The sequence below is a fragment of the Tiliqua scincoides genome, chromosome 7 (assembly GCF_035046505.1).
Source record: "Tiliqua scincoides isolate rTilSci1 chromosome 7, rTilSci1.hap2, whole genome shotgun sequence".
Classification (NCBI taxonomy): Eukaryota; Metazoa; Chordata; class Lepidosauria; order Squamata; family Scincidae; genus Tiliqua; species Tiliqua scincoides.
In genome coordinates, this window is record NC_089827.1 from 7,995,948 (window position 1) to 8,021,845 (window position 25,898).

The 25,898-nt window shown below is 41.5% G+C and overlaps 1 protein-coding gene across 2 annotated transcripts in view; it reads right to left on the reverse strand.

Annotated features, from left to right (window-relative positions):
• Positions 1 to 25,898, reverse strand: part of PLXNB2 (plexin B2) — a 364,491-nt gene that overhangs the window by 217,031 nt on the left and 121,562 nt on the right. The window contains exon 3 of one of the 2 annotated variants that reach the window (XM_066633180.1): positions 15,300 to 15,345. The exons of the other annotated variant lie outside the window; for it this stretch is intronic. The gene's annotated coding sequence lies outside the window, so the exon portion shown is untranslated. The remainder of the gene's footprint in view (positions 1 to 15,299; positions 15,346 to 25,898) is intronic. 2 annotated transcript variants of the gene reach the window in all.

Consider the following 25,898-nt stretch of genomic DNA (forward strand, 5'->3'; position numbering starts at 1 on the left):
TCAAAATGAAGGTTTTCCTATCTTTGTTTGGCAAAACCACACAGTTTCCCAGCCTTTTAGCAATTTTAAGGACCCACTTCTGGGACAGATAGAGGTTCCTTGCTTCTCACAGTGTTGTCCCAGACTGTATTGGATTCAGTTTGCCAGTCCAGGAAAGTATCACTAGGTAGCATCATAAAAACTAAAAGACATTGCCTTTGTAGTGACTTAATTTAGGAAAAATATTCATTGAGGAAAGATTCCCCCCAGATGACAGATATGAATGCTATTTAGTGGTATCGTAAGATTTTTTTTTCTGTCCAAGTAAAAAAACAAAAACATCAAGTATATTTACATAATCTTGATATTAAAAAAATATATACTAATTGATTTGGCCCCTGTAGTGAGTCCTACCAGGAAAGAGCATATACTTTGCATGTAGATTCTTCAAGTTTGAATTACTGGCGATTAAACTCAAAAAGACCCTTTTCCTAAAGTCTAAAGAACAACCACCAATTGGCACAGACACTACTGGTCTGGGTGGACTAAAGAAATGACAGAATGGAAAACAGCTTCCTATAGTCAACATGTGAGCATTGGGCAAATGCTTCCCATATAGACTTCATATACTTTGTTGGGTACACCAAATGTACTCCAATTCAGAAAACAGGGCTGGAAAACGACCACAGTGCTTTGAATCACAGCGCAACAATGCAGTTCGAAAGGGTGCCACCACTACTGTTGGCCATCAAAAGAAAAGCCCAGTGTGAAAGTACAGCTCTGTTTCTTGACATAAAGTGAGATGGTCACAATTGTGTTACTTCTGCACTGCACACAACTACTAAGAAACCACAGTCTGTATCACTATCAACTGATGTCTCTGCAGATGGATAGGGTAGGGTCGGTCTGCTGAAATATAAATGAATTTTGTAGTCACTACTGCTTCTGTAGCCAGAGTTACCACCTAAAGAAGGATCCATTTTCGAGTTCTAAGGCCATGATCTAAGTCTAGACCATGTCCCGACGTTTCACCCCAACTCTGAAGAGTTTTCTCAAAGGAATAAAATAAAACTAAAAAGTAGCTAGCTGACACCTAGAACTACTGGAACTGAAGTATCATGCTCTACTCCTGCATAAAAACTACAGCAAATATTCCTGCCTAAAGTTCAAAGGAACCCTAAGCACTGACAAATGAAAATTGCCACCAACAGAGCTTATGCCCATATAGATATGCCCAGAAAGGAACAAGACATCAGATTAGCTTTGACCAAATGCAGGTCGTCGTGAGAGAACAACAATACCAAGCATGAATCTTTAGAGAGACCATTGAAATCTATAAGGATCATAAAAACAAACAGAAAAGAGGAAACTGTCTCAGCCATGCTTGGACATCCTTAGTAAAACGAAGGACGCCCTTAGTAAAATTAACACTCTGAGATTCCAAAGAACAGGTTGAGACAACAGGTGCTTCAAGGAATAAAGAAACATAACTAGATGATGGAATGATGTAATGAGATAACTGGGGTTGAGATCAGATTAACTGCTGGCTGACTGGAAAAGCCTGACAATAAAAACTCTTGTCACTGTCTTGGCATCTAGATGGGGACAAGCTCTGCTGGTGGCAGGTTGCATTTATGCTTAGGATTCCTTTGAGCTTTATGCAGGAATATTTGCTGTAGTTTTTAATGCAGTAGAGCATGATATTCTGCTCCAAGCGAGTTCCAGTAGTTCTGGGTGTCAACCAACTACCTTTTAGTTTCATTTTACTCCCTTGAGAAAGCTCTACAGTGTTAGGGCAAAACGCTGGGATACGATCTAGACTTTGCGATTGGGGCCTTAAGACTCGAAAATGAATCTTTCTTTAGGTGACAAATGAATTTTGCTCCACTCCCAGAAAAAGAAAAATGGGAAGGAATCTGAAGTCACTGAGATAAAACTACAGTTACCTTACTGCATAAGAATTTAGAAACAATGAATGCTGTTTCATATTTACTAATTTATCGAGATAAATGGTGTACCTAGGGGGGTCAAGGGGGGCAAAACTCTGGGGTACCATGCTGCCTTCTTTCCCCTCCCGAAGGCCTTCAGAGCTGGAAGAGGCTGCTAAACAATTTCTGCCCAGCCACAGATGTACGCATGTGATGCCTGTTGTATATATGCAACATTGGGCAGAAATGGCTTAAAGTGCACTTCCGGTTTTCAGGTGAAGTGACGTTTAAAGCCTACTGGAGCCAACAGAAAGCCCCTAGAGGGGCATGCAACTGGAGGAGTTTTCTGCAGACCTGGGAGGCAAGGGGGCCAGGATTGCCATTAAAATCTGGTTCAGTGAATCAGAAGGATATTGTCAACAAACTACAGAGGACCTGACTAGTGCACTTCCCCCTTCTGTCCTCTTACATGCATGAGTATGAAAGCTTCCTTGCTGGGGTTTTAATAAATGGCAGTTTCTGCTTCTGCCCAAACTCAGAAGTGGTTAGTTCACTATGCAGAATTGGAAACTGTGTCTCATGTACTTGTTGATATGCAACAACACTTAGAACAAGCCAAAGATTATGCGAATTTAGACATAATAGGAAACCATGGTTTATGCAAAAACAATAAAGTATGCCATGGCTCATCCATGTCAATATAAACAATGGTTGACTGATTGTCTAAACTGGATCTTACAAACATTACCAGTCATCAGAGAGGAATTAAAATACTCATGATCTTTTCCTCCGTCACTGTGTCTCACTGTTATACAGATTTGCATATAGAAGCAAGCCTCTATGGTTTTTAATACATTTTTTAATATACAGTAATTCAACAAACTTCAATCAGTAAAGAACACAGTATTTGGGTTCGCTTTGATTTAAAAAGCAGGGAAATTCTGACCTTTGATGTAGGGTATTCAAGCAAAGTGTTGCTGTTCACAGCTTGATTTATACTTCTGTGATCAAGAAACAGAGGGGTAAATATTACATAAGGAATCACTTTGTGTCCCCTGCCCCAGTTTCAAGCAAACCTAATTATATAAGACAGAAATAGGTCGCTTGCATTTTGGTGCATTTGCTGCAAGACCGATGTACAAAAGGGCCATAGGTGAATGGTAGAGCACCTGCTTTGTATGAAGAGGGTCTCAGGTTCAATTCCTGCCGTCTCACAGGTTTGACTGAAAAAAACTCCTAACCGAAGACCCTGGTGCTGCCAATCACTGGAGATAATACTGAGCTAGATGGCATCAGATGTCTGACATAGTGTAAGGCAGTTTCCAATAAAGTAAAATTAAAAGCTTAAAAAAAAAAATTAAATTTAACTGACTTCCTTTTGTAGAATGACCAAACAAGTAAATATGGTTAACATTGTAAGTCATATAACTTTGGATGTAATACTATTCACACTTACCTGGGAATAAGCCCCATTGACTAAAATGGGACTTATTTATGAGTGGATACATATAGGATTGGGCTCTGAGTTAGTTAACATACTACATGACAAATTAGTTTTAAAGAATTAAAGGGAATGATTTCCATTCCACTTCATTGTGCTTATATATCTGTGGTTTCTTTTTACCATTCAAGAGTTTACAATTACCTTGGTTGAAGTTTTCAAATTGGCACCCCCAGGGTCCTCAATAAACATGGCAGTTTTGATTGCCAACAGGAAGTATTTTAGCATTGGGAAGTGAAGAAATAATAGTCAATGGGGAGGGGGAGATGGTACAAGGAGAGGACCTGCCACTGAGATATTGACTGCAGCTTTCAATTGATAAATCACATTTTATTTTACAAAGGAATATGTTTGTAAACACTATTAAAAACATCTGCTTGCAAATGATTTATGACGAACACTCAGCAAGAATAATCAATGCAAGTTTCCATATTAAAAGTTCACACTTCTACAAAGCTACAATTGTCCCTTGGAAGGCAAAGTATGTGGTCATCCATCATTATCAAATTATATATTAAGCACACCATTTATTGTTGGCCTAGAGACCATACCTTACTGAATATAACCTATGAAGTATATGTACCAAACATTAGTTATAATCAATAGCGAGCCTACAGTATAAAATGCATTCTTAAAAAAAAAAATCAGAACATTCATTTTATTAAACTGCCTTCAGTGTCTAACTAGTCTCATGGCCATACTTACATACAGTACTCTCTTCGTACATACTTCTTAGAAGTTGTTTTCCAGTGTCCAAAGTAATGAATGGAGCATACAACTTTCTGTACTCCTAGTAAATAACTGAGCTCCAGAATGCAGAATCAATGATTCAGAGAGGAAGAATCGTAGACTGCCCTGCGCTGGAGGGTTTAGAGGAAAACTGGCAAGCACAATATAAACCAGATGTGTTGCAACAGGTTTGGGGTGGGGAAATCTGTTCACTCATGGAATGAGAATGCTTGGGAGGGGAGGGGATTGATTGTTCACAAGGCATTTGGTATACTGGGGGGAAAAAAAGAAGTAGTAATTAGCTCAGTGGACCAAACCTGTCACTGTGCCTTGATACACAGGACACACTTTTAAAGCTTGCTTAAAACAACCACAAACTGTTGGTCCTTACTAGCTCTCAAGCTAACAACTCTTCTCTGTGTGACAGATAGTTCACCTATTTGGTTATGAAAGGAGTGGCCAATCTTCCAACTTTAGGGCTCCTGAGCTTTTAACAATAGTGTCAAAGAGGGAATTAAAGCAAGTGCAGCTTTTCATCTCTAAAATGACAAGCCGCACCTGCTGAAATTCCCTCTCTTACACAATTGTTCAGAAACCCTAAATTTGAAAGGCTGGTCACCCTGGGTTACTATACAGGCCCAACCAAAAAAAAAAAATTATATATTTTATGTTGCTAAGGATGTTTCAACAAATTTAGGATATTTTTGGGGTGCTGAATGCAAAAAAAGGCATCAGTTTTACACGCCGATTGAAGCAGCATTCTCAAGAGGAAGCCGATGCCATGGCTGCCTCACAAGGAAGCTGCTTGAATCAGCATATAAGGCGGCTATGCTATACCTGCAAAGCTAGAGCCAATGGGGAAACTGATGACATTTTTTGATTTGGCATCCCAAATATACACAATAATAGGTGTAACCTTTAAGACAATCAAATGTGTCTAGACCTATGCCATCTCATTAGTCTGTTATATGAGGTTTGCTTGCTGCTGCAAAGGAGACAGTAAATGTGTTAATGTCCATTAAACAAACACACATGCGCACAGAGAGAGAGAGAAGCCATTCAACTGTTTGCACCATCATTAATCCAAAATTGACACAAGAGGTGGGTAAAGAGCCCTTAAATTCATGAAGGTCACATCCTCCATGCCCCTCCCAGTTTTCAGCTTCACTGAAACAACAAAGCAGTATAAAGATCAATTGATCAGTTTCACCTTGCTTTCTATATGACTTGACTTATGTCTACAAAGCACCACAAATACCCAAGAGGATCAGGTGCCCTGCTTCAGAGATAATGCGATGTAATTTGATTGCCCATAATTTTGTTAAGTCAGTAATTATTGAGCAGTATACAGAAATATTTGTTTCCTTGTTCCAATACCAATGCCATCCCAGATTTTCTCTATCAAACAACTTGCTAGGGTGGGGGTGTAAAACATAAGGCTCGTGGGCCAGATGTGGCCTCTGGAAGCTATTTATTTGGTCCTCAGGCTCTCCCAGCACCACCATCAGTCGCTGAGCTGCATTGAGGTGTCACTGCTGAAAGGCTGCCTGCATTATAATTGAGCTCTCCCATGTCTTGAAAATATGATCAAGATTTGCCTATTCTCTGTCATTTGCAGCTAATGAATTTCTAAGTAAGAAAAAGTGCTTATATCTGGTAATGACATCACTTTCTGTTTTATGACATCATTTGCTGCCTGTAACAGCCATCATGAATGCTATTTGGCCCACTGTATGAAACAGGTCTGACACCCCTGCACTGGGGATGGGAACAAAACATAGCTACGGAGCACAAGCTTTGATTCAAAATGTCCCAGGTTCAGAGTTCAGGTCAGGCTTGGAAAGACCCTTTTCCATTGCCTTGGAAAGCTGTCGCCCAACAGTGTCGACCAGCAGTTCTCAAACTGTTGTTCGGTGGATTGTGAAGCTGACAAGGAAAATGAACTGAGACTTATGGAAAGGGAAACTGAGCCACAAGTGCATGTTGATTCATGAGTAGGCAACCATGAGTCAGTCTACTTTGAAGGGCAGGCCAAGCGGAATGCAACACCACCAGAATAACCCCAATCCAACGCAGGACTCCAAAAAAACTCCTGAAAAGGAAGTGCGCCCAAGCTAACAAGGAAAATTATTGAGTTCTAAAAAAATAGAAACCGGGTCACACATCCATGTTTACTTGTGTGCAGGCAACCATGTTTCAGCTCCTATCCAAGGCTAGGCAAAGGGGAATGAGAATGGTCCCAATTCAATGAAAGTGGAGCTCAAACACAAGTACCAGAAAGCGCCCCATCCATCATAGTAAAAAGGATAAAAATAGAAGCTTGAACAGATGGTAAAGTGAAACATTTTTTTTAATCTAATAAAGCAGGGATGCCCTAATCCCGGCACTTGGGCCACTTGCGGCCCTCAAGGACTCCCAATCTGGCCCTCAGGGAGCCCCCAGTCTCCAATGAGTCTCTGGCCCTCTGGAGAATTGCTGGAGCCCGTGTTGGCCTGATGCAACTGCTCTCAGTGTGACAGTTCAACCTCTTGCGTGATCTGTGGGATTAGGGCTCCCTCCACTGCTTGCTGTGTCACATCTGTGATACAGCAACGGCAGCAAAGGAAAGGCTGGCCTTGCTTTGTGCAAGGCCTTCCATAGGCCTTGAGCTATTGCAAGACCTTCATTCATTCATATAAGTTCCATCTCTAATATATTCATATATGTAAATTTATTCAAATTTGAAATGTAAATTAATTATTTTATTCCCAGCCCCCTGACACAGTGTCAGAGAGATGATGTGGCCCTCCTGCCAAAAAGTTTGGACACCCCTGTTTTAAAGCTACGTGGGTCCCCATAGAGGATCATTTTTAAAAGTGGGTCCCAGTGCGAAAATGTTTGGGAGCCACTGGTGTAGACAATACTGACCTCAACAAACCAATGCACTAACTCAGTTTAACACAGCTTCATATGCTCAGAGTTATAGGTTTTGATTCTAAAAGCTTTTCCATTGATTCTTCTCCTGCTATAGCAGATTAGATGCCCTCAGATTATAGCTGCCTCTACTCACGTACTGCATACAAATACACTTAAAATCACACTGGAACCCTTTGAATCAAGGAAGGATTACATCCACAAGAATCACTAGACACAGGCTTAAAATTCACATTTATGAAGAAAGAACTCTCTCATCTGCTACATGGTCACCGTTAGCAAGTTACAAGCAACAAGCTGTAACCATGTGCAAAAATGAAAAATATGCCGAAAGCTGTAAGAGAGCTATTTTAAATCAATGTTATTGATTTACTTTATTAAATCTACCAGTCCTAGCAGGACAAAAGGAGATAGCAAAAGACAGCCTCTCTGTTGAGAAATGAATAGCTCAGAGAATTTACATGCTGCCTTTTCAAACTGTTGTATCATGGGAAGCACAAGCAGTTTATGAAGCAGGTGAACAAGTTTATTTAGAGGGGAAAAAAATCAGATTTTTGCCTCTTCTTCTTGGACCAGATCAAATTTCCCATTGCTGTAATCCAGTGGTTCTCAATCTTAACGGTGCCATGACCCACCTTATCCTCCGTGGTGGGTTGAGATGCTCCTGATGGTGCTGGGGAGACCTCTTCTGGGTTTCACAGGCCAGCAACCCTCTCTCCTGACCTCCATGGGCTTCGGAATGGCCCACAGTAGCCTCCAAGTTTTTGAAGGCAGAAAGGAAGTTGTCTCCAAAAAACCAGATGTAGCTTTCAGAGGCTGCTGTGGGCCATTCTGACGTTCATGGAGGCAAGTGCGTTGCTGGCCTGGCACAACTCAGAAGAAGCTTCCAGGGATGCCAACGCTTCTGGAATTCAATTTGGAGCCATTAGGAAGAAAGGGCGGAAGGGAGGGTGCACCCTGTGACCCACCTCCAATGGGTTCACGATCCACCGGTAGGACAGAAGCCATGCTTTGGGAAAGGCTGCTGTAACCCAAAGCATGGATAATACTTCCAAAATCCTCTACATTTATTCAAAGCTTTTTGGGCTACACACACACACACACACACACACAGTTCCCTTCCTATAACTTAGATTTACATCGCCTGTGACTTTACATGCACTTGGAAGTCATCATATGGGTAAAAATGGGATTGAATTTCACAATAGAATGCCACACATATACACACAAAATGACATCATCCCAAAATGAATTATCTTCTAAGTATGAATACACTTAAATTCACATAATTTCATACTGGTTGCAAACTCCCGAAAATTAGTGGTGTATGTATGGAAGTTCGGCCAAAGAGGGGAAAAGGGCACTTCATGATTTCATCATCCCACTGCTAAATAGAATCCTTCATTTGCCCCCTACTGACTGCGTTAAGAGGCACCTTCTAAGTGGTGGTTCTATTTAGCTGGGAGGATCACAGTGTCTTTTTTTTTACTGGTGTCTCTCTTGTGATGTTTTTTAAAAGACTGCAACAACCCTCTGGAACCGTGACCCACCCTTTTATTCTATTTTTGCTATGTAAACTGCATTGTGAACTTTTTTTTTTTGTTAAGAAGCGGTATATAAATATTATCAATAAGAACAACAGACTAGGGTTAATACATTTATTTAGAATATTTTCTTTTTTCAGGAAAAATAAGTCTCTCTCTTTAGCGGAGGCGGGGCGCGATCACTCCGCATTTACTTTCACTGCTGGGGGGAGCCCTGCTGCAGGTCGCGCCGGGCTCCCCGCAGCCTGGGGAGGCTGCAGGAGGCTTGGGTAACTGCCTCCCCCCCACCCCCGCTGCCTCCCCTCCGCCCACACAAGTACTTAGTGGCTCTCAAACTCTCCCAGAGAGTTTGAGAACCACTGCCATAGTCCATGCTGGTCTAGGGGTTAGTGTCATCCTATAAACACCCATTAGGTTCCCACAAAATGTCCTTTGGCACATTCTTCTCTCTGAAACTGAGCACATATATTACATTTCCTCCTTATCTGAACTCATTTCCTGCTCAAGCAGATGTTTTCAGTAATAAGTTTCATAACTGCTCGCTGCAGCATAAAACATAAATATGAAGTAATGGAGCCGGGACTAATCTCCCAATCAGACATTTCATTTGCATTCCATTATGAACATATGACCTATACAAATGAGCTTCGGTGACAGATTATTAACCATTCTGCAAGTGTCAAAAATGCTATTTTGGATGGTATCAGCAGAGGGGGGATTTTCAGGACTCAAGTCAACTTCTGTAAGATCTTTATTATGGATTATTGCCTCATCATTAATCTTATTTTAAAACGCTTTTCACGTTTATTCTGAACAGCATGGGTTATAGTCCGTATTTGCAAAGTGCATATTTGCAAACACGTGTCAGCCACTGGCATAGCAAAACGCAGTGACACTGGGACAGTTGTGCAGCATGAACAGCTGAGCAGTGCTCCAAATGTTACGGCACTAACGCATACAGTTTGATGCAAACCACTAGTGGAAGCACATATGAGAATTGTGCTTTATTCATTAAGACAGTGTTTCTCAAACTGTGGGCTGGGGCCCCCTTGGCGGGACATGACCTGATTTCTGGTGGGTTCCGCAGAGCTTCCAAGGCTATTCCCCTGCTAATTGGGTAAGAGGCACTTTTTCAAGTGAGTGCTCCTTTTTTTTAGCAGGGGGAGAGTAACTGGCCCACCTCACCCCAGCACTGTCGGTTCTAGTGGCTGTCTGCTGGTATTCTTTTTGCATCTTTTTAGATTGTGAGCCCTTTTGGAACTGGGAGCCATTAGTTATTTGATTTTTCTCTGTAAACCGCTTTGTGAACTTTTAGTTGAAAAGCGGTATATAAATACTGTTAATAATAATAATAATAATAATAATAATAATAATAATAATATTCATAAGATAGCTGGTAACTGCCCTACAAAGAGCTGAGTTCCTGTAGTTTGCATGTTTGCTTAAATATAGGGAGATAAATGTTTGAGAGTATTTTTTTGGGGGGGGGGTGTTTTTTTTCCAAGCCCATCAATGACAGTTAGCATTGGCATGCTTGGGAGCAGGACTCAAGCGGAGCAAATGCCCTGGGATTCCATGCCTACGGAGCAGAGGTGACTTCCTCCTCCTCCTCCTCCCCCCGCCACCTTCTTTGCCCCATCTGGAAGCCTTTAGAGGGCCGGGAGGCCACGTACATCCACTCAAGCACTCTGAAGGTCTTCTAAGGCTGCTGAAGGGCCTTAAACCCTCATTTTCGGTTTTCATCCAAAAACTGGAAGTGACGTTTTAAGGACTTCTGAGGGCCTCAGAGAGCCGAAGGAGGCAATGCACACCCTTCCCTGGCCCTCCAAAGACCCTTGGATGCAACTGGCAAGCAGCATTCTGTACTCCTGGCGGCACAGAGGCCAGGGTTGCCAGTGACAGGTAGTGGGGGGGGGCAGGTAAAGGCTGGGTCACATAACTTGAGGCTATTCATTAAGGCTACCTCATCATTTCAAGAAATGGATCAAGGTTTCTTGGAAATAAATAATTACCTATATATAAATTTTATTTATTTATTTTTTGGTCATAAAGCTAGGTGAGTCCCAAAAGAGTTTCATTTTAAAAAATAGGTCCTGGTGAGAACCACTGCATTAAAAGATTACCTGCACCAAGATGCTACAAGTAGAGTCAATTGTACTTGACTTGCCAAAGTTCTGAAGCCAAGAATACTTGGTAAGACCAGCTTTTCATTTTAGAGAACATGCCAAAGAATGTGATTGGTATTTGCTAAATAGTAAGACACCATGTGAACTACACTCTTAATAAATGTGGTGGAAATTTTCAAGTTCCATCAATTTCTTCCAATGACCATGTTACACATCCAATAAATGAAAATTCGTTTAAAAAGAGAGCTTTAGCATTACTGCATACTATGGGCTGTATAAAAAAAGTCACCCATGAGTAAGTCTTGTTCAAAGTAATGACACTTAAGTCACATAGCTAACCTGTCTCATTGACATCAGTGGTTTTTAGTCAGACTAATTTTGTACAAAATCTATCAACAAATATGCATCTTTAAAACAAACAAGTGAACACACACACACACACACACACACACACACACACAAACTGGTGAAACCAAATTTCTCTAATACAATCACATATAATTCACAAAAGTTGGTTTTTAAATGGCTTATAATTATGCATTTCTGTTGATCTACAATGTTTTCATGCTGTTAATGGAAAAGAAAGTTAAGAACTATTTCAAAGCACATCAGCGCTGCGCTCACCTCTTTCATTCCCCTCTTTCGCTTAGTAAACAAACCATGAAATTGCCTAGTCCCAAATTAACCCATCCATTCAGCTACTTCATAGTCACTCAGGCTTGTTATGTTTCAGCAGAAATAAGGCAACAGCTTCACCATCAAAAATTTTTTAATACAAGTTCATTTCTTTACTCAAAACCATATGCTTGATCATTACCCAAAGCAACACCATCATCAAATTCAAGGCTGCATTCCCTTCTTCCATAGTTAAAGTGACGGAACTGAAGATGTGAAAAGTTAGGTGACTGTTTTAATTAAAGAGCCTGTTATCCATCATCAGGAATATAGCAACAAATGACCCACTATTAATTTCACAGTCTTTTTAGAAGACAAGCTTTCCATTCCATCCATTATATACGCCGCATTATATGAATTTACCGTAGATTGCATTAAGAATGCAAGTGATGCTGACACGCCAAGAAGTAAATGGAAGAGTTTTGTTAGGACAAGCACAAGAAAAATATGCAGAAGTCAGAAAGAAAAGTCAGCAAGAGAATGGAATGAGGTTTGGTTGGGTGGAGGGGAAAGTATCCTTTACTTTTTACAACAATCATTCCTAAAAGTCGGCATTATTAATTTTTATTTTGGGGTATGCAGAGGACATACTTGGGCAAAACTTGTAAGGTAAGAGATAGGAGTGGTATAAAACTAAACATGTATCCCTCCCCAAACACACACACAGTCTGAGAGTACCTGCAAAAGCAGAGTGAGTACAAGACTCATCTGTTCTTTGGACAGAAAACCAGTGGAAGACTAATGGAGAGGCAAGATACCAGTTATATATTGATGAGAAATATTTTGAGCCAGTTTGTTCTAATGCAGGGGTGTCCAAAGTTTTTGGCAGGAGGGCCACATTGTCTCTCTGACACTGTGTCTGGGGCCGGGGGGAAAAAAAGAATTAATTTACATTTAAAAATTGAATAAATTTACATAAGTTTACATAAATGAATATATTAAAGAGGAACTTATATGAATGAATGAAGGTCTTGCAATAGCTCAAGGCCTATAAAAGGCCTTGCACAAAGCAAGGTTGACCTTTCCTTTGCTGCCGCTACCGCATCACAGACATGAAACAACAAGCATTGGAGGAAGCCCTCATCCCACAGCTCACGCAAGAGGTCGAACAATCGCCCTCATGCTGAGAGCAGTTGCATTGGGCCAGTGTGGGCTCCAACAAATCTCTGGAGGGCCAGAGGCTCATCGGAGACTGGGGGCTCCCTGAGGGCCACATTGAGAGGCCTCAAGGGTCGCAAGTGGCCCCAGGGCCGGGGTTTGGGCACCCCTGCCATAGAGGATCATTTTTAAAAGTGGGTCCCGGTGCGAAAATGTTTGGAAGCCACTGGTGTAGACAATACTGACCTCAACAAACCAATGCACTAACTCAGTTTAACACAGCTTCATATGCTCAGAGTTATAGGTTTTGATTCTAAAAGCTTTTCCATTGATTCTTCTCCCACTATAGCAGATTAGATGCCCTCAGATTATAGCTGCCTCTACTCACGTACTGCATACAAATACACTTAAAATCACACTGGAACCCTTTGAATCAAGGAAGGATTACATCCACAAGAATCACTAGACACAGGCTTAAAATTTACATTTATGAAGAAAGAGCTCTCTCATCTGCTACATGGTCACCGTTAGCAAGTTACAAGCAACAAGCTGTAACCATGTGCAAAAATGAAAAATGTGCCAAGTGCCGGGGTTTGGGCACCCCTGTTCTAATGTATGTAGGTTTGCATGCCTAATGCCTAATGCCAATTAAGCCTAGGCAGAATTCACCATTGTCCTTGGAGGTAGTGCAATTATCCCTTTAACTATTAATTAATGCAAACAGCATTAACATTGTCTAACAGCAATGTTGAGCTTTGAAGGCAGTCTGGATAGGCTTGGAAAACCAGTCCTAGGCAGTACAATCTTGGACCTGGGTGAGTTCTTAACCTCTGCAAGCCACAAAGTGGTGAAGAGTCTAGTTCAGTAATTTCTGACCACCGTGCTGCGGTACATTGGTGTGACAGAAATGGTCCACAGGAGTGCCTCGGGAGTTTGGGAGAGGGTCATTTATTAGAAGGGCCATTCGGGATTCCCCTGCTGGCAACACAACGTGCCTTGTCAATTGACCAAAAACTGGTGGTGTGCCTCGACAATTTTAGCGCCTTGTCAGTGTGATGAAAAAAGGTTGGAAATTGCTGGCCTAGTCTGCACTGTGCTTCATATCTAGCCACTGTCCCCAGTACTCACTGAGGAATGTACTGAGACTGAATTTTCAACACATTCATTTCTCTACACAAAAATGTGTTTTAAAAATTATGGTAATAGAACCAAGGCAAGCTTGTTCTGCTTATGACAACTCGGCTGCTAGCACCAATACTGGCTGAGTCATAATTTCTTTCAGACAAGTAATTCTAGAGTCACAGATCTTGCTGACAACATACAGGAACATGTGGGACTGGCTAGTAACATTCAATAACCACATTTTTGGTATGTATTTGCAAGAATGATGCACATTTAAGGGACTGCAGAACAGGTTAGCAGTGGGTTAATCTCACAGGGAACATTTTCTTCTTACTTAATACCAAGTTCTTTTTCTTTCTTTGGCCTGGGCAGGAAGAAATCTGTAAATAACTCTTTAAATGTGAAACTACAGTATGAATTAACGTCCGTAATTTTTGTGTGTGCACATGAATGTACATGCATGTTACAGCTTCTTGTAAATCAGAGGATGAAGCCCTCTTGTTTTTGCACTTCACAAAAACAAGTGCATGAAAGGGTTGTGAGAACACACATGAAAATGACTGGTTGTACAGACAACACTCCTTATTCATGGGTTTGTCACCCCCGTGAGTTTAGCTCAACGCGGGTTCTGAGTCTACATCTGGAAGGCCTCAAGGACCTCCAGGAAGCAACCAGAAGCACGTACCAGTCACATTTGGGAGATCCTGTGAGGCCCTTCTGTAGAGTTCATAATCCATAGAAATCGGAATCCACGGGAGGCCCTGGAGTGCATCTTCTGCAAATACTGAGTGCCTGCTGTTTACACACATCTGTACACATGTGCCTGTAAGGCTGAACATTCTATTCCAAACCAAGACTAAAGCAAACGATACCCAAAGGAGGAAGCACTGTGGACAAATATGAAAATACCACTGAGAAGGACACAAGAACACAGCCATTGAAAAAGCAATACAAAGGTTAGCATGAATGGTGACTAAAGGGCAATGGTATAAACATGCCCTTAGAGACAGACCGCAGTCACAAGCTGATGACTGGGTGGAACATGATGTCAACAGGCAGGGACTTAAAAGTACCAAGTAAATGTATACAGCATGGGCAGATCCTGTCTTCCACATTTAGAGAATGTAGTCCTGCAAATGTCTGATTTGTTAAAACTAGCAGCAAACCTATGACAATAAGCTTGTCTTCAAAGGTACTTGTCTGATATGACTAACTCAAGATGAAGTAACTCTGCTGTGAAAGGTAAACAACAGAAAACCCATTATGCTATAAAGAGGAAGGCAAATTGCTATTTGGTCAAGCACTTTCATCAGCAGTGTACTCCCCTGTAGATGGTTCCTTACAGCAGCTATTATAAGTCCCTGGGTCAAACTACCTTCTGAGCCCTGTAATCGATGGAACTTGTTGTGTCATTTATCATACATCCAATGGGCATTTAAACACCATAATGAACTGGCGCAGTGGGATAGATAATTTAATTTAACTTAAAACAACTCACAGTGTAATGCAAGACAATGCTGAAAGAAAAATTCTTTATTTTCTTCTAGGATAACAAGAGCAGCAACACCAACAAAATCAAGGCACTATGAAGTGGAACAAAAAGTGTCGCTTTCTAGACTCTAGTGAAGATCACGGCAGAACTTATTTGAACAATACTTTTCATATGCTTGGCTCTTCCACTTACTTCAGATAAGGAGACCGATCAATGATTGTGCAACTAGATAGGCTGTCTGAAAAAGAAAATACAGTAATTTGTCACAAAACCATTTCATGTTGTTCTCCATATCTCATATCAGCTACTCTGAAGAGCAGGAATACTGGGAATTGTGTCTATTGGCAGCAACTTGTATGAGAAAATTTAATTCTAGCAAGCCAATCAAAAGATTGATCAAAGAGGTATCTCAGCCATGTGGTTTATCCATGTTATGAATGTACACACAGTCAGCTCAAGTGTCACAGTTTCTCAAAAGAATACTAGGAGCTGTAAATCTGCTAAGAATCCTTTGTTTGATTCCCTACTTTTTCACATAAACATTCACAGCATCCCTTGGAATACAGTGGTCCCTCCTTATCTGCGACCCTGGTATCTGCAGATCCACCATCCATGGATCCAGAGATCACAGAGTACAGGACAGTCTCTAGAACTCCCAGAAGTCACTTCCAAGTCATGCTGAGACCCGTGGCCCCCTCTCTTGGCCCTGGCATGCCCAGAGGAAGTGCAACCCAGAAGTAGCTTTAGCGCAACCCAGAAGTAGCTTCACGGAATTCTGGAGAGTTCCCTCCAGCCAGCGAGGTTTGCGATGCTAAGGTAGGGATTTTTTTTTTTTTTACTTTTTTGATGTTAAAATGGATTTGACCAGTCATGGATTTTGACATCTGTCTGGGAACATTGTCCCGCTGTCTATCCATTGCAATGACTGAACTAATTTAGAGGAACCAGAGTATTCCATTGAAAACTCTCAGTCATTACCTTATGTGAGAAGAAGCATTGCTTCTCACCTGCTTCTCACACACACACACACACACACACACACACACACACACACACACACACCAAATGTGGGCATAACACCAACTAACTTAACAAGGTTGCTCTAATATCACATATGCGAAATGCTTTGAACGCTAGAGAGAAAAACCCTCTTTATAAATGTGCCATCGTAAACATTATTTATCACTGTAGATTGTAATGCAGTCATGCAACCCTTTACTCTGAAAGTCTGCAGTACAGTATAAAAAAAAATTGAAGAGTGTGGATTCAGTTATCCATGGGTTTTGGCATATGCAAGGGTTCCAGGAACTGAACCCCCATGGATGCAGAGGGCTGACTGCAATTCAATGAGTATGCAGGCTTTTGTTTCTGCATATTTTAAAATCCAGCTGTTATCAGCAAGTTATTTCAGCCTAAACCAACAGGAAAAAATGGGTCTCATTTTTTTCTTCCCTTTAATTTTTATATTTCCTTGCCGACTATGTTTCTCAGCACCTTTCAGGAAAACAATATTGACCTCTCTCAAGGGGCTTCGAGAGCATGCCATCAAATTAAACTCTGCAAGCTATTCCGAATGTGTGAAAGCTACGTAAATGCTAACCATTATTATTAATAATGCTGATTTGGATAAGTGCATCCACTTTAAATTTAATCAATGTAACTTGCAAATTGCTGAGAAAATGGGTTCACACTCCAGCAGAGAGCATAATATGGGGAAAGCCATAAGCAACTGTACAACAAAGATCAAACTGCTCACCATTATGCTAACGGCATATAAAGATTCAGGGGCTCAAGGAGTTACCACACATTTGCAGGCCACAGGTGCTTAGGACCATGAAGTTTTGCATGGTCTGCAATTTCCAATGTTGCTGAATGCATTTTTTAAAAGCATTACAAACATAAAACTAGAGAGAGGAAACATTTGTCTTTGCTATGCTGGTGTATTTGAAATTTAGAGTCTTATCCATTGCAGGATGATACTCAAATGAGACACTATTCCCCCCCCCCCCCCCGAAAAAGTAATATAGAATTTCTGCATTGAGAAAAAGAACTAGGGAAAGGAAAAGAAAACCAAGTAGTGAGATGATATCGGTTAGACCTTTTTCTCTACTTATTACAACTCTCACATAGAACATGAAGAGACAGGAAAATGAATGAAGGCAACCAGCAGTAAACTTTTAACCCGACTGCATTTACTACCGCAATTTTGTTTTATTGTACTTCCTTGCCAGACACACTATTTCTTCAATTAAGCCAACTCAGGAGTTATGTCACCATCAGAAGAACAACAACTAAACTCCCAGAAGTAATTCCTATGTGGTCAAAAGCCCTACGTCCCTTTCGCATTCAATGAACAGATTCTAGCTGGCCAACAGTTCTGATCACAACTCATGATAAAGTTTGGAACACCACCATTATGGGTCCCTCAAGTATGGTTAATACCTGCCTTGCAAGCATATTTGAAAATGTATAAGACTAACAATAAGCTTTCAGAGGGGGACTGAAGGTCTAACAGCCCAATTCTATCCTTCCCCCCACCCACCGATGCAGACACGCCAAGACAATTCAGGCAGGGGCATAATCCTGAAGGTCTCCACTGGGTCACATTTATTCCCTTACCTGGGAATAAGCCTTCGCAGTACAGAGGGGTCTACTTCGACTTCAGCCAACAAAATTGCTAATGCATGTCCAAATGGACCTGAGTGGTGGGACAAGGACCTGAAAGGGAGCATGGATTTGATGGTTGCTGTCAACCATGGGTTTGAAACCCAGTTGAATTTGTACCCAACTATACGTTACTATAGATGGTTTCCCTCTATTCTGGCCAGAACAGGTTTCTGACATCCGCTTAACTTTTAGAAACAACTTTTGAGTTATCAAGGAATGAGGAATCCCCTGCTTCTGTCCTACATCAGTGGTTCTGATTTTTGGTGGGTCACCACTGGGCCTAACTGGAATCAGCAAGGCATCCTGGGGCATGATGTGGCCATCATGGCTGACAAAGTTAGTCACAGCAGTAAAAGGTTTGAGAAGCACTTCCCTACACACACCGCCTTATGACAACAGATTGTATTCGCTTAGGAGGTGAAATTAATGTGATGAAAGGAGACTTAGTTTTGAGCAGCCTTAATTAGAGTCTTCCCAGTTTGCAAAAAGAAGCAATTTTGGAAGATCAATACCATTTTCAGCTGTTCAACATAATGAGTGCAACACGAACAATGGTGGCACTATTTTTATGCATGTCAGGGGCCATGTTTAGTCAAGTAATTTCAAGGTTAAATTAGGTTGACTATAGAAGAGAGATTCATCCAGTTTATGTGATCTCGTAATGTAAAGAAACAACAAAAACCTATTGAATCTCCCCTGCTGATAGCCAAATTAGTTGGCAGACTACATTTTCTCTCAACTGTTCAGTATTTAGATTAAGAGGACAGCTAGGAAAGAACTTCACACTCGTATTAAAACAGCAGTCCAGAATTCAGTCTTCTGTTAACGATGGACCAGTTCATTCTGTGTCTAATGCTCCTCCGTGCAATGTCATCAGAGTCATTCTGGGGCTCCAGCTATGTGGGGGAAGATATAATGTGTGATCCAACCTGTTTGCTGATGAAGATTCAGCTTCTTGGAAATAATTCTCACAGTTAGAGCAGGTGGAGAAAGTGTTGCTGAGATCTCCTATCTATTGTTGAGAAGCTTTATCTTCACCTGGGAAAAAGCAGAACCGTATATGTTCTATAAGCAATGGTAGACAGCAGGGTAGCTGAACTTGGCTTGGGTCCCTTCACATGGAGGAGGTTTAACACCATGTGAATTAGTTATACCATCAAAAAGCAAGTGAAGATATTACCATACTGAAAATTTTCAAATTTGTTGTGTAAACATGGTGGAATTTGAATTGCAGTTTAGGCTTTTCCAATATGTGGCCTTAAGAAGATAAAAATCCATCCTGATGGAGTCACATGAAAGTAAACTTTTGACCACTAATTAAATGAAAATACAGGTAGGTGCAGAGTCAGTCCAAGACCTGCTGCTGCCTGAGACTGCATGCTAAATGCTGCCCCCCCCTTACTCACTTATGTTTCAGCCTTTGCTTCTCCCAATATTCTAATTTCTTAACCGGTGATACACATATTTATTTATTTATTCACATTTTTATACTGCAGTTCCTCCAAAGAGCTCAGGGCGGTGTACACAGCTGCTCCCCTTCTTTTGTTCTCACAACAACCCTGTGAGGTAGGTGAGGCTGAGAGAAAGTGACAGGCCCAAGGTCACCCAAGAAGCTTCATGACTGAGGGGGGATTCAAACCTGGATCTTCCAGGTCTGAGTCCACCTCCCAAACCACTACACCACCCTGGCTCTCATTGGTGCTATGCATGGTGGTGTCTGGTGGTATATGTGGTGCAACCCCCCCCCCCGGACAACTGACAACAAGATTGCAACATCACAAACTGCAGTAGGAGGCTTGGTTCAGTGGGAAGAGCTCCAGCACACGGTTTTCACACACTTGAAAAAGACTTCCAGTCCACCCTGAGCCTCTTGTCGCCCAACTGGGAAAAAACTGGTGATTACATAATCACCAGTTACTTCTGGTGGTACTTCATATAGGTGGCCCATGCAAAGTGGCATGTCCAGGGATAAAGGTTAAGAAACACTGATTCAACACTCTCCCCCCCCTCCTCATCTTCTCTCCCTCCCTGTCCCCCTCTTTCTTTTTCAATTCAGAGAACGGAAGGAAGAGGGGCAGTGGAGGCAAGTAGGACAACAGAGATGGACGTCCACCAGGATTCTGCAGCCTGAAGCTACCACTTCATTTGGCCTCATGGATGGACCAGCCCTCGCTAGGAGTATGCACACTGGCTTGCCAACTCAATGACTTTCTGAAACTAGTTAAAGAACAGGTTGATTATTCTCTTTCCTGAAGCACTATTCAGAGACTTTCGAATCAGATGTTCTTTTCCATAGATCTCTGCACTAATGAAGCAAAATTAATTTTCTTTCAAAAACAGTGAAGAGAGTTTGAAAAAAGAAGCATGCTAGATTAAAAGTGAAGCAAAAAATATTCACACCCTGAGCAGGTATGCATAAAGAATCAGCAATTATTCTAAGCATGTTATGGGGGTGGGTCAAGAATAGATCTATTTTACTGCTTTGTTATGAAACCAATTGGCTGAATTGACATTTCAAGGGTAGCATAATACAAAGAAGCCTGATATTTCAATGACTTTTTGAAGTTAGGGCTCTATAACTAACAAGAAGCACATAAATATTTTATACAGCACCACTTAAGAAATACGTTTCCTGCTGATTCCAACTAAGAGAATAGCATGTTTCAGAAATGACCTTGGATCGAACTGGAGATTTATGGTGGTGCAACTTGTCTCCAACAGCATGCATCAGAAAGTAATTTTTCTGTACTTAAGATACAGCAAGTTGTGAACATCATGGAAATGCATACATGTGGCTGAACTGGGAAAATGTGTACCATGTGAAGAAGGAGCAACAAGAGATATTTACCATACAACAATGTAATGTACCTAACTCCACATGTGGCAATGCAAGTGTGCCATCAGAGCAAGTACTTAATCCCATGGGAATGTTTCAGGCTATAATGTTCTCCCTGGGGGAATGGAAAATGTGTTCCCTTGCCCCAGCACAAGCCCTTGGGTCTACTCAGGCCTGTACCAGTCGCACACACTCTTTCACAGCATTTTGCTCAGTTTTGAACACCCTTATATCTTTGTGCAAAACATGCAGGCCGATATCCAGCCAGGTCATTTGATGTCACAAAAGTGTTCTCTACTATTTGACGGACAACTGTAAATCTCCCTACTATATTTATACACACATTTCCCCCCCCCAGGTGCCCCCTGTCTATTTCTCTCATACCAGTCAGCAATTAATGTTTCCTTCCCTGCTAAAGTTCACAGAGGTTCTCCAACACTCAAGTGATGTGAATGAGCTAAGGGCCTCTCACAGAATGTATCTGTCATATCTGTGCAAAGTGGGTGAACATCAGTATCTAGCGCAGCCATTTTCAGCCACTGTGCCGTGGCACACTGGTGTGCCGTGAGTGGTCCTCAGGTGTGCCACAGGAATTTGGGGGAAGGTCATTTGATTAATAGGGCCAATGGGAGATGTGAGCCCCCACTGGCAGCATTGTCAATTGTCAAAAACCTGGTGGTGTGCCTTGACTGACCATTTAGCGCCCTGTCAGTATGCCGTGAGATGAAAAAGGTTGAAAATCGCTGATCTAGAGCATAAGGAACACATTGTACTGAATCAAGGCTTCAGAACAAAGCAATGTAAGTAATTAAAACTTATGATGCACATCTGAAGTATATAAAAATCTATCAGATATATTCTATTGAACAGCATTAAACTAAACACTTAACATATTAACATCTGGGAGCAGAAAAGGCGTATTAACTACTCTAAGGTGTAATGAGGGTAGGAGATGTGGCCAGGAGGTTGAGCTGTCACCATGCTTGAAAGAGCTAAGCGTGACCAGTTGCTTGGATGAGTGAACGAGAGGCCGCTGGCATGTCCATTCAAAAGAAATGAGTGTGGAGGAGTCCGCTGGCAAAAACAGGATAGCATTTTTGAGAAACCAACCTGAAGCTTGGTTTGCAGCTGTCTACGAGAGCTTGGAAAGCACAAGAGCCAACAGCCAGGCAGAAGATGACTGCACTATAAAGGGAAACATCTGGCTAAATGGAGGTTCTGTGAGAATGTCTTGTGGAACAATACTTGTAAAAATCCCACTGGAAAATGGTTCAGCCTACCTACGTGAACTGCCTTAAATCTGAGAAAGGCAGTATATCAAACAGAAGAACTGTTAAGGATAAACGTTAAAGCAATTTGCTTCTGTGCACAGTTTTGTATAATACATATTGTTATTGAGAATTTATAATTTGGCAAGGCCTCAGGTTCACTGCTGTAGGCTTGGTTTCTAACACACTGACCTAGATTTTTTTTTTTTTTAAAAACCTTGTTAAAAGAGCCCGCATATATAATGAATATATAATCCAAGTGTTAAGTGAGACAACAACAACTGAGTACCATGTCATATTCCCAGGTGACTTCCACAAGTGAGAGCTACAAAACTCGAAGAACAAAAATGAGCTGTTTTAATTTCAAAAGATGCTAGTTGAAATTGGGGAGGGGGGCTGGATTAAGAGCGATTCTTTTCACTACATTCAATACCATCATCATCCAAAGCAATTTACCAGTGTGTTAGTTACAGACACTAAATTACTTAAGCTGGCCAGGAATAACTGGCACTGCAAAAATTCTGGCTCCTGCTTTACTTGTACAAAAGTGAGATGCCAGACATTTTTGGACGACAATTTCCAACTTCATATCTCTGGCCATTTCCTGCATACTTGAGGGTAAAGCTTTCCAGAGCGATGAACTCTTCATGGTAACAAGAACAGGCACCTATCTCCACCAAAGAAAATAGTGCTTATCTGTTGGCAGCTCTCCTCTCGCCCCCTCCCAAAGTGATCTTTGGTTCATTGTCCAGTGCTATCACCAGAAGTTTAGTGTTAGTATCTCGTACCAAGGATAAACATCACACTTTCGCGCAACCAATCCCTGGACTAAACTCGAAGCTCCTCTTCTTCACTTTTGAGATGTTATCTTCAGCCACAAAACATCTGCCTGCAACTAACTTATTGCCTCTATGTACATATGAACCTCCACTACATTCTCTGTTGGCAGCATATAAATCATCCTTCACGGGGAGCATGAAGAAATGATACTATCCATTCATCAACTGGCTCCTGAAATTGTAGAGGCTTATCAGGCAGCCGAATATCAGTATGAAGAACAGCTATACTAAGGACCACTTCTGATGCTGCAATCTTCCATTCACGAGAGTAAATATCAAACTTGTACCAACATGGTCTCCAAAACTGTTGACAAACTTAACACAAACATTTTTCCAAGGTTTCAATTTCTGTCAAGGTAGTAAGTTTGTAGGTAATTGCCAAGTGCCTAAAATACACATTTCTGCCACACCAACATGTGACCCTCAAATAGATGACTGTGATCAGGGGCATAACTAGCATCCGGGGCAGTGACATTGCAATGTCACATGACATTATGTCACTTCCTGGGTCTCCCCAGAAGAGGAGGTGCTAGCATCTTCATGCCCCCCTCCCATTCCTTCTCCTGGAAGAAGGAATGGGGTGCGCATTTACTTTACTTTAAGTAAAATAAAATATAGACTCAATTCTGCAACTCGATTCTGAACGACTTTGTACTCATGAGCATGGAAATGAAGTTTAAAAAGGACTGTTTAGCTTCACAGATGAAAGTTACCTTATCCACCTTATAAGCTGCGAAGAGAACACCAGTTCATAACAGCACTTGTGGAAGTACAAGCACCACTGTAACCCTGCCCTTGAATTTCATGGAAAGCATGAAACCAATAATCAATAGCAGTAGTTCTCAAAACTTTTAGGGAGATTTACTCCCTAAGTCAGTCCTTGTGGGGGATGGGCGAGGGCAGCAATGCGATCCCCATGATCGCATCACTAAAGGGGCAGGGCGAGGAGCATCCTGGGGCTCCACTAACATTAACTATTATTGTTTTAAAACAAATTACTGGTTTGCAATTTTTTCACAATACAAAAGCAGCATGTATGTTAAAATGCTTAGAGGTTGTCAAACTAACTTTATAGTCAGGAATGAGTAATGGAGACAAAGATTTTTCCAAAACACTTTTCCACAGTCCCTTGGGGGAAAATCCAGCTTCCAAGGAACTTATGAACGTAAAGTGAAAAGAACAGGGTCTCCCATGGACTGGCAGTGTTGAAGAATAAGTTAAAAAAAAATAGCAAGATAGTTTTCACAACTGGGAGCTACAGCACTTATTGCAATTGTTTCAGTGATGTATATGAAATGAAAAAAAAATATGCGCACACTTCAAATTTTACAGTTTTACCGGTTACACAACATGGGGGTATAACCTGTGCTCATTAAAACCCTGACACCTAAAACAGTTCTGACATCACAATGAACTGAACAGACATGCTTTAATGTGAATGGGGTCTCATTTTTAAAATTACCTTTGGCAAACGACACACTATGTTCTGCTCAGTTTGGTCATATAAATGAAACACTCGTTGCATCAAATGCCCCTTTTTACCTGAACGTTCCATGTGCCCAAAAATACACTTCAGATCTCTGGATTTTGAAAAACTTTGCAACACAACATGCAAGCTGATCTCCAACTTCTGCTGATTTAGGTTCTCTGTTCTATATAAGATATAGCTAAATAAATAAAATAGAACTAAATAAATAGTAGCAGTCATTCAGGTATTTTAAATACTGTGTATTTTAGAGTATGACCAAACATCTCCTGAGAGCTATGGACAAGTTTAAAGCAAAGAGACGACATCTACTACATTCAAGACATATACATTTCATCTCCTTAACTCAGTCTGCCTCCAAAATAAAACCCTCTCCCCCACGAGCCCATTGATGCAATCAATGTCATATGCAGAGTGGCCCTCTGAACACCTTTGTGCAATATACACAATGCAAGAACAAGAGAGCAAACTCAAGGGCCCCACACGCAAACATCATAGGAGGACAGAATTATATTTCTGCAGAAAGTAAGAGTTGATGTGCTCCTTATTTGAATCTCATGGATTATTAACTGTGAGGGACTACAATGGGCCTTCCTTAACTGTTTGGTTTCAGATCTCCCCCCACCACCTGCGAATAAGGAATTCTGCAGATTCCTGGGTCCACTCCTGAAGTTTGCAGTTACTTACCTAGAGTCTCAGGAGGCCTCTCTTGGGTCGCACCAGGCCAGCAACCCACTCTATTGTCCTCCGTGGAAAATACCACACAGGTCAAACTGGAAGTTGCTCCAAAAACCAAAAGTAGCTTCTGGAAGACTTTGCATGCCATTCTGAGGTTCATAGAGAACAAGAGAGTTGGTTTTCAGCCCAGTGCATCGCAGGTGATGCCTCCGGGGGCTCCAAGTAAGTACATGTTGGCAACCTTCAGTGTCGAAAGACTATGGTATCGTGCTGATTTTCAACCTTTTTTATCTCACAGCACACTGTCAAGGTACTAAAACTGTCAAGGCACACCATCAGTTTTTTGACAATTAACAAGGCACACCATGCTGTTGGAGGAGGGCTCACATCCCCCTATGGCCCTACTAATAAATGACCCTCCCCCAAACTCCCGTGGCACATCTGCAGACCATTTGTGGCACACCAGTGTGCCACGGCACAGTGGTTGAAAATAGCTGGTCTAAGCAATTTTGAGGGAAAGCAGAGAATTTTCCTTCTTATGTAATGTGTTGTTCAGAAAATGAGTGGCAGAATAAGTCATTGTAGGAAAAGCTGGAAAAACCTTGCACTAAGAAGTGAAGCATGAAGAATTCTACTCCCTACAACCTGCAGAAAACCTAAATGTTGCTGGCAGCCAACATGTTATGCCTTAAGAACATAAGAACATAAGAAAAGCCCCACTGGATCAGGCCATAGGCCCATCTAGTCCAGCTTCCTGTATCTCACAGCGGCCCACCAAATGCCCCAGGGAGCACACCAGATAACAAGAGATCTCATCCTGGTGCCCTCCCTTGCATCTGGCATTCTGACATAGCCCATTTCTAAAATCAGGAGGTTGCGCATACACATCATGGCTTGTACCCCATAATGGATTTTTCTTCCAGAAACTTGTCCAATCCCTTTTTAAAGGCGTCCAGGCCAGATGCCATCACCACATCCTGTGGCAAGGAGTTCCACAGACCAACCACACGCTGAGTA